The sequence below is a fragment of the Malaclemys terrapin genome, chromosome 14 (genome assembly GCF_027887155.1).
Source record: "Malaclemys terrapin pileata isolate rMalTer1 chromosome 14, rMalTer1.hap1, whole genome shotgun sequence".
NCBI lineage: Eukaryota > Metazoa > Chordata > Testudines > Emydidae > Malaclemys > Malaclemys terrapin.
This window is the reverse complement of record NC_071518.1, coordinates 31,417,600-31,430,519: the sequence shown is the minus strand read 5'-3', so window position 1 is coordinate 31,430,519 and position 12,920 is coordinate 31,417,600. Positions and strand designations below refer to the sequence as shown.

The 12,920-nt window shown below is 39.5% G+C and overlaps 1 long non-coding RNA gene across 1 annotated transcript in view; it reads left to right on the top strand.

The window, feature by feature from the left end:
• LOC128849024 (uncharacterized) overlaps window positions 1-12,622 on the top strand; it is a 123,563-nt gene extending 110,941 nt beyond the window's left edge. The window contains exon 3 of the long non-coding RNA XR_008447149.1: window positions 11,475-12,622. This is a non-coding gene — a long non-coding RNA (uncharacterized LOC128849024). The remainder of the gene's footprint in view (window positions 1-11,474) is intronic.
• Window positions 12,623-12,920: the final 298 nt, after the last annotated feature.

The window sequence follows — 12,920 nt, the reverse complement described above, 5'->3', positions numbered from 1 at the left end:
GATTCTAATAATTACTCATCCAATTAGGTCACATGAAACTGTTTCTATGCCTTACATGCAATCAAAACCCAAGACAGCTCAAACTTAAAACCATTCAATGACGTGGTCTTGAATAACCTACAGACGAAGAATTATTCAGAGGCTAAAATTTATCAAATAACTTAATCACTATGAATTTGGTTTGTTCTACTATTGTTTAAAAACAGCAGGGTCAATTGTTAGAGTAGGACAGAAAGCCTTCCATCAGAAAGTACCCAATTCTGATTCTGATAGAAGTAATAATAGAGGCGTGTGATGTGCAGGCATTTTATAACCTTGGAACATGTTAGCAATAAGGTACATTTGTGAAGAACAACTCCAGTGAAATGTTTATTATTGTGCACCCTCCATTCTTTTTATGAGTGTTATTCTGTGAGGAAGGGGCTGCTTTTCATCTGATCTGTGCTGCCAAGTTGGATAAGAGAGATTTATATGATGTCAGATCTGATACCAAGAAACCTGTAGACAGGTTCTGAGCAGTGATGCCTCTGGCAACTGGTTTCAAGGCAGAGCTTATGTAGAGTGCCTCAGGTTTTAATAAGCACATAGATGTCTGAACAGCACATAAAGAGCATGGGACGTGACAGGCTGACCTAGTCACTTTCATTAATTGGGATCAAGTTACCTTTTTGCATCTGGACAGAACACTGCAGTGGAGATTTAGGAAATGAACAATGCATTCCCATTGTCTCGATTCAGTAGTTCCTTGGTAACTGGCAAAATGGGGCACTAAAAATGAGAACACCGTATATAGGAAGTTCCTGGCTCTGAAACTGCCGTTCAGTAGACACAAGAATTCAAGCATAAATCACAAAATTATGGACCTTTTGCAGCATGTATTCAGTGTCAAAGATCAGTTGTTTAAATACTTTTCACATGTGAATTCTAAAATACACTGAATCCAGTACTTTGCCGGAATTGCTGATGATATTTATTTGCCTCTGGTCAAAATTTAGGACTAAAACTGCAAACCCATCTGTCCTTAGATAGTCCAACAACTGATTTAAAAGTACAAACACACCAACAAACCATGATATCAACAAATATTTAAGGAATTGTATTTCAAGATAATTTTTAATAAGCAAAGTAAACTTTAAAGCAATAGACTGACGGTCCATAACCCAAAGCTTCACATTTAGCCTTTAATAAGGCAATGAAGTCCAAATTTTAAATGGTCTCTCACTTTGTGCCAAATGACAAAATTTATATCTTTACCTGATTGCCTCAGCTCAGGTAATTAGACATTCATTTCACTGCAACTACTCATGTGCTTAAAGTTAGGCATATGCTTAAATTCTTTGCTGAAACAGGACAATAAATCATTTGTTCCCACTATTTACTGAGTCTAAAATTATGCAGCCACAATTGATAGTAAGCACAAAATTAGAGGCAGGGGGAAAAACCATGAAAAAAATTAGCCCTCCAAAAGGGATCATGGACATTGAGTAGTAATCCCAGTTGTATTTTGGGGGAGATGTCTGTTGATGGGATAGCTTCCTAAATTTGAATATATCCATGTTAAGAACCCTGAGTACGGCCAACCCCCAGCAATCCAAAATCATGAGCCAGGACCCAAAAAAAACCCGTAAGATTGGAGCTGGTTGGAAAAATTTTGACAACTTTTTGTCAAAACCATAACGTTTGGGGAAAATATAGATTGATGCGACTTGATAGGTAAGTTTTTCAGGTTCAAGGGGTGTGTGTGTGTGAGAGAGAGAGAAAATTGAAAACCTGACAGTTCTGATCTGAAAACTAACATTTCAAGATGACTCTCTTTTGCAAAAACTTTTGAAAAGTTTTACTTTTGTTCTGCATAATTTTTTGTGAAATTGAATTGTCATTTTCTGGCTAACTCTATGTCATATTCCTCACCTTGATCATTGGTCCTTCAGCCCTCATATAGATTGCGCCGATCACAACACTTCCATTCTGCTCGTATCCTGGCCTTCCTTCTCCATGTGCGGCCATGTCTTTTCACGATAAAATCTTCCCATCTTTTTGGAGGTCGGCCGAGTGGTCATTACAGTTCCCGTGGATACCATGCAGTGACAGCTGCAGTCCATCGATTGTCAGTGAGCCTCGCTATATGCCCAGCCCATCGTCATATTCTTAATCACGATTTTTTTTTAGTTGGGAATTTATTTGCCTTCTGTTTTCTTGGAGATGTTAGGGTAGATGGGGGTCATTTTTCAGTATTTTCTCCATAACCACAAGGGCTAGAAACCTAAAGAAAAGCTAAGCTTCTAGTCTGATCAAAAGAAGCTGGGGTTTAAGAAAAAACACCCAATATGGTGAGATTTGCAATAAAATGATGCGAATTGGCAGTGTTGGATGTGTAACCTGAGGTTCCTGGCTTTGTGATGCTTTAATGGTATCTAGTTTAGTCATTAGAAATCCAGAACTGTGCTGTGTCAACATGGGTCAAATCATTCAAACCACGTTTAACTCATGCATTTAGGCCAGTGGTTCTCAAACTTCACTAACAACAAAAATTACTACACAATCCCAGGAGTGGAGAGCCAAAGCTTGAGCCCGACCACCTTGGTTTGGGGAGCCAGAGCCCAAGGGCTTCAGCCCAGGGTGGGGGGGCCTGTAACCTGAGCTTTGGCTTCTGCCCCTGGCTGGTGCGACTTGGGGCTTCAGCCCCAGCAAGTCTAACACCAACTCTGGCGACCCCATTAAAATGGGGTCACGACCCACTTTGGAATCCCAACCCACAGTTTAAGAACTGCTAATTTAGGCACATTGTCTTTACAGGGATTATGACTGATTGGAGTATGGCCTGGGAGCAGGGACTGCTGGATTTGGTCCAGTTAGTTTTAAAAAAACCATAGGCATCGTTTGCATCCAGTTAGTTTTAAAAAAACCACAACATAACTTATGGGCCAAATTGTAGCTCATTCTTGCACTGAAGTGTTAGGCAGGATAGGCACAGAAATCTTCTCTCCAGTTTTATACCTTCTTGGCCATGGCCAGTTGCTTATTATAGGCCTGGTAATCTCCTACTCAGAGCTGTGTCCAATGGGAAAATCTGACCCTACAGCAGTTGAACATTGGCTATGAGTTATTGATACAGCATCAAAAAGTATTGTACCTTAGCTTTTACCTTGATATAGCTGGTGCAGGTCCATGTCAGCTGTTCTCAGCTGACTGGAAAAGCCTGTTCATCTCTTCTTTGAATGGACTCTTCCATGGTTGGTAAGTGCTAGGTAGTGAAGGGCTGACAGCAAAGTACGGCCTTGCTCAAAGTGCCTTGATTAGGTATTTTTGCTGCTCTGACTAACTATAATATAGTGTCTCCATCTTCAGTATCAGATGCTATTCGCATCTTAGTATAAGACAAGCTTTAAAAAAAGAATGAATTTTAATTTAAAACCATGAGTTTTATATAGTGGGTTATTTTTAAGAAATACTGTTTCTGTTTTCAAGCATTTTACTGTAAAAAAAAAAAAATAAAGCCATATTTACTAAATTATTTCAAGAGGATCCAATCTGGAGAAAACTAATACATTGCACATTGCTTTGCATTCCATGTGCATGTGAAGAAGAGTCAATATGAGCACATTTGTATCTTGTTGCTATTTAATACTTTTATTACAGTAGAACCCCTGGGCCCCCAGTTAGGAACAGGGCCTCATTGGGCAATACACCCAATAAAAATAGTCTCTGCCCCAAAGAGCTTCAATAGTTTTGTCGTCATTTTACACACATGACACTCCAAACAATGGATCTAGATCCCCACTTTGCCGTTGTCCCTCTTCTATGTAATGGACCAAACCAAAAACATTGGCTCCAAACACCTTCAGACTTTAGGAAAACTCAGCTCCAGTTCCAAACGGGAGTGGCTCAGAGTCATCTCTCCCATCGGTAAATCATTTATTGAGCAAAAGATAGTAGCTTGTACTGTAGAAAACAGAAACACGCTCAGATGGAAAAAGCTTTTCTTCAGCCTCAGTTTTTGTGGAACTTAAGGAATGTTTACTGCTTTTTTGCTTCCTCTGCTCTGCTATACTGAGCCCAATCTTCTTCCACTGAACTCAAAGGAAAGAATCCAACTGGGGCCTGCTATTTTTCATATAGCACATATAGAAAGAGTTTCTGAGATGTATACATTTGATTGGTGATTTCATACCTAATACTCTGTCTAAATCTGACAGTGAGTGCAAGTAAGATATTTTAGGTATTCAGGTATTACTCTGTATTATTTATTGTATTGCCTTGGTGTCTAGGAGCCTCAGACATGGACCAGGACCCCATTGTTACTAGGCTGTGTACAAACAGAACAAAGTCTTGCAGAATATTCCTTTCTGAAATGTTTGAAATCTAATAATGATACAATCATGGCAGCAAAAGAAAATGTGTCCATCTGTTATTTTAAGACCTCTGGGAATCAAACATTTCTTGAAATCATTTTTTTTTACCTAGATTCTGCTGAAAGCATATGACCAATGTATTATGCAGTTTCAGGAAGGCAAAGTTTAAGAAAAGATTAAATCTAGTATACAGTGTCTTGTCTTTTTTGTCTATTAATTGTTGTCGGCTCTGGGTTCCTTTGCCCAGTTTGTGAAATTTGTTCTGACTGCTTTTATTCATATATACATAACAAAAGGTGTCTTGCGGCACTGAGCCTTGCTATAATGAGAAAAAATGTTAAAAAGAAAACTCCATGTGAACATTAAAGTGACAATCCTATTCAAAATACTGGTGTGGTTGATCCACGCCATCTGTTCCATATACAGTAGCACAGAGAAACTAAAAGAACTAGACACGGCCTAGAACTTAAAATTACATGAGCAAAGAAATGTTAATGGAAATCAACAGCCTGCTGGATTTTTTATTTACTTTGCAAAGCTAAATAAATAAATAAATAAATAGGGAGAGATGTTTGCTACCATTAGAAAAAACGAAGTTTGAAGCAAGGCTGTTTGTTGGTACAGTATGTTAACTACCTTTGGTTCAGACGTTGATCTATTTTTCAAACATAAGATAGACAGTGTATTAGCTGTATATATTAGCTAAGAGAATGTGGGTTCTCAATGGAACACATAGTTATTCTCAGCACTGGACAGCATTTTTTAAGCATTAAGAAATCTATACATCTGTTCAAGTGAATTATCTTGGTTTTATAAGAGGCCTAAAACAGAGCATAGACTTAAATAGTCCTCAAAACTACCAGCTATGCAAATCAGAGGTGTTCTTTTTTATGCCTTCTTCATTTGCCATGCACTTTAAAAGTGACAGTTGTCATCCGTATGAAGATTAGAAGATCCATGTTGGGTATGTCACATGCTTTGATGGTAATATTGCCCCGGGCATTTGTCATCCAACCTACAGGGATATAACAATGTGTAATGGTAACACTTTTTCAGAACTGTGTAAGTATACAGATAGTATTAAATTTTACAATTACCACAGGGAATGAATCAAAGCCTCCAATAAGCAAATGAACTATGTATTATTGCCCTGTCTTCTTAATTCTTGTTCAATATCATCCGATTGCATTCTTCTTATCATTTAGTTGTTTCCCCACATGTTGTTTTATCTAATTTTTCTTTGTTTCAGTCACTTGCAGAAGAGATAAATGGATTATTTCAGACTAATTGCTTCTTGTTTGTTTTTAAAAAACCCTTCTGTCTGTGATTGTCAAATCAATGGCTTAAACTTGCTGTTTATCTGGTGTATTTAGCGCTAATAATTTCTTTGCCATAGTATCTATTTATAACTGATTCTTTTAAAAATTATTTACCATTTACCCATACCTGTTCTGCTACAAAATTTTAGCACCAACAAATTACTGTCACCTAAAGAGATAATTAGATAGTAATTTAGCCTTTTCATAAACTGGAAGTTTTACCCTTGCAGCTGCGTGGGTTTGAGAAATTGCAAAATGAATATTAAGTGTATGAGTGAGAAATAGCCTGAACAAGAATAAATATTCTCTTTCTTTCTACAACTTCCCTCATAGGCGGAGGTAATGGTTAGACTATTTATCTAATAAAGGAAATGTGATGAATATGATTAAAGAAATGTAACATAATATTTGAAAAGTAAACAGTGTACAAGTAACACAACAGACTCAATTGCCAAAACCAATCATTTTAATTATCTTGTCTTATTTTCATAGCCTTTTATGTAATTATTGTAGCATGTGCTTCCTACATCAAAATCAGTGTTACAAATCTACCTGTTACTCCAACAGCATATTGTGGCCTCACTCTCCTTAATAAGATTTTTTTTCCCTAATACTCTTGTACGTTCTCACTAACTTGGATTTTACACTAATGTAACTCCACTGACTTTCAGTGGGGTTAATCTGAATTTCCATAGGGGTGAGAGGAGAATTAGGCCTGTTCTCTTCATTGATAATACATGAAGGGTTTGAAGTGATTTTTGATTTTGAAACCTACTTTTGTGTCAAAGCATGAGTTTTGTTAAAGCATGAGTTATGTCTGAGCGTGTAACAGAAGCATGTTGGGATACATGGAAACTAAGCTTCAGAAACTCCGATTCAGTGCTGCAATTTCCTCATTCATTCTAATTGACAATCTCAGCAACAGAGACAGGATGGTAGCCTCAAACAAGCGCTACCCTGATTATTATTGTTTTCAGAAGGAAAAGCTCTTTATGAGAGTTGAAATCATTACAAGAATCTTATGATTTCTGAGGAAGTACTTGACATTTCCCAGCTAAAATATAGTTTTCCCTGGGGGGTGTAAACCATCGTTTGTTGTCTTAAGGTTTCCACAGAAGTAGGCAGAGATTGAAGATCCTGCAGGATCTAGGACGTGGATTCTGATGAAAAACATATTCCTTATGAAAAGAGTCCTTATCTTTGCAACCAGCCACCTCAAAAGACTCAGTGAAAACCACAAGACATAATTAGATCATGGAGTTTGATCCCTGCCAGATTCATAATTTAAGTCAATGCTTAAGTCACAGCTATAACAACAACATGAAGAAGCTGCCATTAGTGCATGAAACTGATGCTTTAATGTGCAAATACAGTTCATCACTCCAATTTTCTATTAAAATCAGTTTTCAAGAAGTCCTAACTTAAGCGTAAATCTATCTGAGTTGTTCTGGAGATGGGTTTTTTGTTATTAATTTCTTGTTGCTAAAAATCCATTACTATAAAAAAAAAGGCACTTGTCAATTTTGTACTGTATGGAAATTAAAATTTGAAAAAATTACCTTTAAATACATCAAGATTAAGAAATTGTTATTTGATCAGGATTTATTTCAAAAGGTCAGGTTTTACATAATCTCAAATTTTCCCCACCCCCTCCCCAACTTTCAGTGCTGTAGCAAAATAAGGGTGAAGGAATATCATCAAGAACAAGATATTCTGCTTATGTAAGTAATTATGTCCCTTGTTAGTTCACTGTAAAGTAACATACTTCTCTTCCTCCTCCCCCTTCACATTTCTTAGTGTGCCCTGGAAGGTATATCTATTTAATTTTGTTTAGAAATTTGAAAAGCAAGAAAAAGTGAGGGATGATTACAGACTTTATTTAAGGGTTTGATTTTGGTTTCTCTCTGTTCTTATATCAAAGATAAAATGGAAGTGGTAGTGTCATGTTCAGGTAATGAGATTTTATATTAAAAAGAATAAATTAAGCTCATGAAGCCAATGGCAGGAGGGACATGAGGAACCATTTCTGGCTCACAAAAAGGACTTTATACATTAATGCAGCGAGCATCAAGAGTTATTAGGAGTTGAAATTCAAAGCTCAAAGGATGTCAAGTGCTTCAAAAGCAAAGGCTTATTTTGTATTGTTTATATTTAGAAGGAATGTGGAGCTCCCTTGAAATATTTTACCCATGATGTCAAAAATCAAAAGCATTACGAAAAAATAGAGGGGGAGGGAGGGGAGAGAGAGAGAATGGGCTCGGAGCACTTCCCTTCCAAACATAGAACCACGCCACAACTTGCCGGAGGATTCCTCTAAGGTACAGATTTGTACACTGCATTACATACCCAAAATACAAAAGCCTCCTCTTTGCTTAGCTGCACGGAGTGACTTGCCTTGCAAATGCACGGTGCACAAAAAGGATTGCAGCAACAACTGCACCTTTTTCTTTTTTAAAAAAACAAACTCTGGAATATCAGTATGTGGTCATTTTTAAATAGAGATTTTTTTTTTTTTTTTTTTTTTTTTTGAAAAGCTGTGTGACATTTTTCTTTAATGGCTGATTTTTTTTTAATGTCAGCTACATTTTTAAAGCATGGGGCCTGGTTGTAACTAGCCTCAGCACTGCTACTGTACATCAGACTGTGCTATTTGATCATTAATTTATCACAGTTCTAGCAGTTTGTTTGACAGGTGATCGTGCTTTCATCTAATGGCTACACAGCAAGTGTGTGGTGCACTAAAGAGCGGATGCCACTGACTAGAGTTAGAAATCAGCAGACAACAGCCACTTTGCAGGGCTTTATCGATTTACCAGAATCATTTAAAGATATGAAACAACTACAAGTAATGAGGGCTAATTCAATTTAGTCTTTTTCCCCCCTCCCCAAAGCAACTTAGTTTAGAGCATGTCATTATACAAGACACCAAAAAAGTGTGTCATGGTTGTAACAACCATCTGTAAAAATGGTCAAAGGAGTGACACAATTTTAGACCTAAGGTGGAAGGTTTACTATACTAGCAGAGGTATAGTATTTATGTCCAGAGTATTTAAGGAAATTCATGCCTGGAAGAAGTGTGGGTATCTTTCCTGTTGAGACCACACAGGGACACTGCTAAGAACTTCAGGCCCCAACTCTACCAGCATTAAAATTACAGTCTGGTGGGAATGCTCTCTAGGTAATCTATATATTCATTCATTCATTCAGCTCCAGGGGGAGCAGGTAGTATCCTTCCTGAGGTCAAGGCAGGTGTAAGTTCTACCAGGAGCTCCATAAAGGGTCTGCCACAGAGCGGCAGCAGCAGGGGTGAACTGAATCAATGCATTTCCAGCTGTCCTGGCCATATGTCTTCCTTGGCTAACAAGACCCTATGTTTTGGGTTGTGCTGGCTACTTGAAGACTCCCCTGTGGATGAGTTTTCAGAGAACTTGCACCACAAGAGACCCACTGTCCTGGTTTACAGCAATAGTATTTAGGCCCCATTTCAGCAAGATACTTAAGCATGTGCCTAGCTTTAACCACCTCAGTATTCCCCTTGACTTCAGAACTCTGCATGTGATTAAACTTAGACAAAAGCTTAAGTACCTTTCTGAACCAGGGCCTTAATCCATGGCATAGCAAGATATCTAAGCACATGACTTTGGGTATGTCTACACTGCACTCAGAATTGTGACTACGGCATGTGTAGACATACCTAAGATAGCTTTGACATAACTAGCTGGAGTAACCATAACAGTGAAGACGTGGCAGCCAGGCTGCCACAGTTTCATTGCTATGGTTGTTCATGCTAGCTAGATCATAGCCTTGCAGGTATGTCTACACATGCTGTAGTCACTCCTCTAATTGCAGTGTAGACATACCCTTTGAGTTCTAATGTCAGTTCTGAAAGACTACTTCTCCTGATGTGGGACAAGCCAATACAGGCCAAAATTAGGTGCCCAGTAAAAGTTAAGTGGTTTTCAGAGATGCTAATCATCTACTGTTCCCACTGCGGTCAATTGCAAAACTCCCATTGGCTGCAATGGGAGCTGGAAGACATCCACTGTTCTGTTTTGTCTACATCCTCAAGAAGCCACCTTGCCTTCTCTGGGGAGAGTGTGGAAGTCATTCGCAAACATGAAGAAAACCAAACTGATGCAGAAATATCTCTTGTTTTTCACCTTCTTGGCTGTTGTTACAAAAATAGAGAGTAAAAAATTATCCCCAGATGCTTTTCAAAGCTTGGCAGTGTTTTGTTTTTTAATGGTTTGCACATGAATTGTTATTTGCTTTTATTCAAGTTCACAGGGAAATTGATGGCTGAGGTGCTTCGCCTCTAGTTCACTGGTCTAAAACCAAATATTATTAATCAAAATTCATGACTAGTCTCTTCAGGTTCTTACACCATGAACATCACCATAGTATCTGAGAGCCTATGGTCTCATCACCCAGACTGTAGATGGACTGGGAAGTGATCGCCAGCCGTTATGCTATTGTCAGCAGAGGCTGTTGGATGAAGGAGCGTGAAGACTGTGGGGTAGATCCTCAGCTGGTGCAAAATTTTTGTAGCTTCATTTACTTCAGTGAAGCTGTGACAGTTTATACCAGCTGAGGATCTGCCCGGTGTGCTCCACCCTAGAGAATGATGCCTCCAGAAGAGAATAGAGGTACATTGGCAGAGCTTGCCAGCTGTTGCCCATGTGCTACCTGTTCAGCAGACATCTATAAGGCCTCAGTCTCCTGTGCTGTCAGTCTGGTGCCTTTCCTAAACATTAAGTCCTCTTCATTTTGCTTGGAAGCAAGCCATCAAATCTCATGTGCCCAAGAAAGGCCTAATTAAAGTCAGTTGCCTTTAATGTGAAATATGTTGTCTTCTGCTCTAGTGCTGCATCGGAGTGGGACTGTTTTAAAGTGACAGGTCTAAAAAAAGCTGTTGTCATCCTTCCCCTAGCTGGCTGTGGAGTCCCAGTCCCTGTTATGACTTGTGCAAAACTCATATGTAAGCTGCAAATGCTGACCTGCCTTTTCATGTGCCCTGCTGTCTACAGAACCACACGTTTAAAAAGACATTTGAAAGAAAAACCCTTTTCTCCCTTTTGACTTGCCAGTTCCCACTCTAACTCCTCCTCCTTGTGAGCCTCAGTTTCAGGATCTGTCTTTACCTTTTAAGCTATCAGATGTCCTGGAGATTGGCTGGGTTTCCCCACAGCCTCCCTGGATATAAAGTTATCCACTTGACTACAGAGCTTGCTTTACCAGCAAGTGCTCTGAACAAGCATTTGCCAAATGCTTGCTTCATTTTATCATCCCCGGAAGAACTGCCTGTGATGCTCTGAGGTCTTTCCTAGAAGATTCTGCTGTCATGAGCTGTAACTCCATCCAAGATGACAGTGAATATGCCATGTGCATTCTGCAATTCACAAGTAAACAGATGGGGAGGGGTGGTGAAATAGTTTCCTCATTCACTATCCTCTGAACACTACAGGGCAGATCCTGATCTCTAAAGTGCTGCCATAAACTGAGTCATTCCACTGGAATCAATGAGGTTATCCCAGATTTAGTCCTGTGTCAGCAAGATCAAAACCTGGCCCCCCTCCTTTTGGGAAGTTACCTCCTTCAGGACATGTGCAAAATGTCTTTTTACCCTCTACCAGCGAGCCTCTGATCCCCTCTCCCAAAATTCCATTTTGAGACATAATGAATACACCTTGCACATTAAAAAAAAAAAATCCTTTGCCCTTCCCAACTGCAGCTCCCAGCCACGTATATATTTTGAGTCATGATTAATACACATGTTTAAAATCTAAATCCTTTCTTCCCTCAGGCCCTCCTGCTCCAGGCTGCCGATTCTCACCCTCATCAGCATTATCGCTTTCAGTCTTTCCGCAGTTTCTCTGTCACACCCACCTGAATGGAGGAGTGAGGGGGAGACAGACATGACTAAAACTCAACAGCGGTGGGCTGGAGTATTTTCTGGGCTTGTCCATCAGAGTCTGGACCTCCGGCAAAGATCTCTATACTAACCTACTTGTGACTCAGACACATTGAAAGCAAGAAGGAGTAATATCTGATTTTTCCCAGTGGGGTGGGAAACCACTTGGCTTGAATGCCCTACCCTCCACAAGGCAGAAAAGATTCCTGTCTAGGGGTATGCCAGAAAGCTCTCTGTCTCAACGCACATTAGTACAAGTAACATTGCCACTTACCATCTGTCTCTCTCTATGAATCTGTGCTTCGTTCCTGTGTAAGAAGGAAATTCATAGAAGTACCAGCTGTGACCTTTCAGGGGGGGCCTGACAAATTGTGCCTCTTTGGCCAGCATTGGGAGAGTCTAATCTGGCACCTCTGAAAGACAGTCGGTTTTTGTTCTGTCACCGTATCTTTCCCCAGCAAGGGCACAGAATACATAGAAAGTGTAAAGCTTCAGCGCCCATTCAGCAGTTGCTGGCAGCTGCCAAGCAGCCCCCCATGAAATGAGGTTTCTTAACCTTCCACTGTAATGATTGTGCATAATAGCGAGGAGGTGAGTCCATCAGGCACTGGAATTCCCCAGCCCTCCTCTATGTTATAGGCCAAGTAGATCAAAATAGTAGCCACCAAGATGAAACAAGCTGTGTCAATATTTGTTTTGTTAAACTGGCAGTGAGTGTAGAAAGTCTGCCAGCTCTGGGTCTCCCTTACAGATGTTGTGATGTGTTATTCTGCAGATTAAGAGTAAGCGTTATCCCTCTCCAACCTGATATGTAATATGTCTAGCAACTAGCAATTGAGGTTGCTGTCAGCCAGCCCTATATGCATGATTATATTAGGGAGGCATTTGTAGCAACTTCATAGTTAAAGCAGGATTCAAATCCTTCCGTTTCACACTTTCATGGTGGAACTGTGTCTCCAAATTTCCCCTGAACAGTCATTGTGATGCAATTAAACTGTCTAGGACATTTTCTGGATAAAATACTTGCCAAGCTTTGTTAGAGAAAACAATTAAATCATGCCATTATGAAATTTAGCCGTGTGCGTTTCCCTTATTGGCAGCGTGTTGTAGCTACATAACCACAGTTGCTGCAAACTCCAAACTTCACACACATCTGTACTAGTGCACATCAAGCATAAGCCACCTTTGAATGTCAAAAATTACACAGAACAAAAGTTATTTCCCTTCTCCTTAAAACAGGTCTTATCCGTAAAATTTGTCTTTCAAAGGAAATTTGGTTCCTAAGTCACTTAGGCGCTTTGACAATTTTACCCAATATCCTCAAGAGCTGCAGACGGA